Here is a 2899-nt window from a genome sequence, read left to right as displayed (position 1 = left end):
ATGCAATAAAAATGTATTGATAGTTACTGGTAATTGGAATGCAAAGGTTGGAATCAAAGAGGAAGGACCAACAGCTGGGAAAGATGGCCTTGGTGATAGAAACAATGCTAGAGAGAGCATGATAGAGTTTTGCAAAACCAATCACATGTTCATTGTAAATGCCTTATCTCTAAATAACATAAATGATGCATACACATGGACCTCACCAGATGGCATACACAGAAAACAAATTGACTACATCTGTGGGAAGAGATGTTGGAAATGCTCCATATTGTCAGCCAAGACAAGGCCAGGGGCAGACCATCAATTGCTCATATGCAAGTTCAAGTTGACACTGAAGAAAATGAAAATGAAAGGAAGTCCATGAGAGCCAAAATTTGATCTTGAACATATTGTACCTGTGACAAATGTTGTCCATACCAACAAATGGTCAAGTAATCCAATCTGTACTCATTTTAGTGAGAGTGAGGTTTTCTTTATTTGCTTTTGTAAAATTGGATGCTCGACCAGTAGACACAGGCCGACGTTCAGCATGGGCGGCCTGCAAACAGTTTTATTCCCCTGTCTCGAAAAAGCCCCTCCTCCAGTTCCAGTTCCCCATTTACGATTCTACCATCATGTCATTTTCCCTCCCCTCAGAGAAGCCAAAATGAGTTGCCCATGGACTTGATGATTGAATTCTTGTTTAAAGTTTCTAGTTCTAGAACAAATTTCTTTCCTCCCTTCCCCCAAGTCATCCTACTTACATATACCTGGATATGAAGTAACAATCTATGTCTGGCTAGGCTAGCAATATCATGAGCCCTTTATTACTGAAGATGGACCACCTTGAGAATTTCTCACACTCTGAAATTTAGAAATCAGCTCAAGAAGAGATTTGATGCATCAGACACTAATTACTAAGGACCAAAAGAGTTGTGGGACGACATCAAGAACATCATATAGGAAGAAAGCAAGAGCCCATTAAGAAGACAAGAAAGAAGGAAAAGACCAAAATGGATGTCAGAAAAGACTGAAATTTGCTCTTTCATGTAGAGATGCTAAAGCAAATGGAAGAATTGTAGAAGTAAAAGAGCTGTACAGAAAAATTACAAAGGGCATCTCAAGAAGACAAAATCAAGTATTATAATGAAATGTGCAAATATCTGAAGTTAGAAAACCAAAAGGGAAGAACATGCTCAGCATTTCTCAAGCTGAAAGAACTAAAGTAAAAATTCAAACCTCAACTTGAAATATTGAAGAATTCTACTGTCAAGAAATAAAACGATGTATTGCATTAGGCAAATCTGCTGCAAAAGACGTTTTTAAAGAGTTGAAGAGCAAAGATGTCAGCTTGAGGACTAAAGTGTGCCTGATCCAAGCCATGGCATTTTCAATACCCTCATATGCATGCAAAAGCTGAACAGTTAATAAGGAAGACCATAGAAGAACTGATGCATTTGAATTATGGTGTTGGAGAATATTGAAAGTACCATGGGATGCAAAAAGAACAATCAGATCTGTGTTGGCAGAAGTGGCAGCATCAATGGGTTCAAGCGTGGCAACAATTGTGAGGTTGGCCCAGGACCAGGCAGTGTTTTGTTCTGTTGTGCACAGGGTCGCTATAAGTCAGTACCAACTCAATGGCACCTAAAAACAATAACAACATGCAAAATACTGAATGATGCAGAAAGCATCAAAAGAAGATGAAGAGGCAGGGCTTGATGGAAGCTAGGGTGGAGATGCAGTGAAGTTCACCTTCAGCAATGCCACAAAATACCAGACAAAGCAGATCCAGGGCAGGCTCCAAAATTTGGAACCACAGAGATAGGAATATTTAAAAGGTTTGAAGGCTTATATCTAGTGGAACTTGTAGCAAAAGTAAGAAATTGCATACTTTTGAATCTGCCTGGGTCAAGGACCAGAACCTACATCTTGGGCAAAACCAAACGGCAAGACCAAGCAGGGGAGCAGACAAACCATGGAAAAATGCTGTGGGAACCTCAGAGCAAAGGTGGACAATACACTTTGTCAGTTTTGCTTTGTTCTGATTTTTATTTATTTATTTATTTATTTTTTGGTATCTGTTCATTGGCTCCCCCCCACTGTTTGTGCACCTCCATTCTGGTGACTAGAGGGGGAGCCTGAGCGAGTGGACACACCCCTCACCCTCACCACTGGTGGGTTCTTCTGCCACACATGCACACAGATACTCTCAGCCCAAGAGCTGGCCCTGAACTGTTTGTTTGTTTTTAAATATGGGAAAGGCCAGGAGAGAGTTGCAGAGAGGGAAAGAGAGTTTTAAAACAAAACAAGCCAAAAATTAAATTAAATCCTGAGTTACAGCATAACAACCAACACTGACATCTTGAAATCGATCAGGAAGCTTTGAAGGCAAGAAGATGAAGAAAGGACATTAAAGTCATACTCGTATTAGGCTACAGATTTTTTTTTTCTCCCTCCTCTCCCTTTTCTGCGATTATAGACTACAGTATTTAGTCTAGTTTTGTCTTTTTGTTGCTTTTTTGGTATTTTTTTCTTTCTTTTTTTTTTTTGCTGGTGCTGTTTTGCTGTTTTATGCTCCCCCTTCTACCTTTGGGGGAATCTTTATCTCCCTATATTACCCAAAAAGAGACCACAACTGCTGCCATAGAGTCAAGCTACAATCACATTCTATAAAACACCAAGACCCAGGCAAGAACTAATACCAACTGCCATATACCATGAGGCAGACAACACTTGTGAAAGTTACTCTGAGTTAAGCAATAAGAAGAGTGAAAAGGGAATCCCACATCCTGATCACATCTACCTGGAAGCAATCAGAAAGCATTAAAAATATCAAAACACATACTCAATTAAGTATTACTGCCACAGATAAACACTAAACATGTCCAAGAAGAAAACCAGATGACCATATCAG

The sequence above is a fragment of the Chrysochloris asiatica genome, unplaced genomic scaffold (genome assembly GCF_000296735.1).
Source record: "Chrysochloris asiatica unplaced genomic scaffold, ChrAsi1.0 scaffold00526, whole genome shotgun sequence".
Lineage (NCBI taxonomy): Eukaryota > Metazoa > Chordata > Mammalia > Afrosoricida > Chrysochloridae > Chrysochloris > Chrysochloris asiatica.
Note: the sequence above shows the minus strand (reverse complement) of the source record.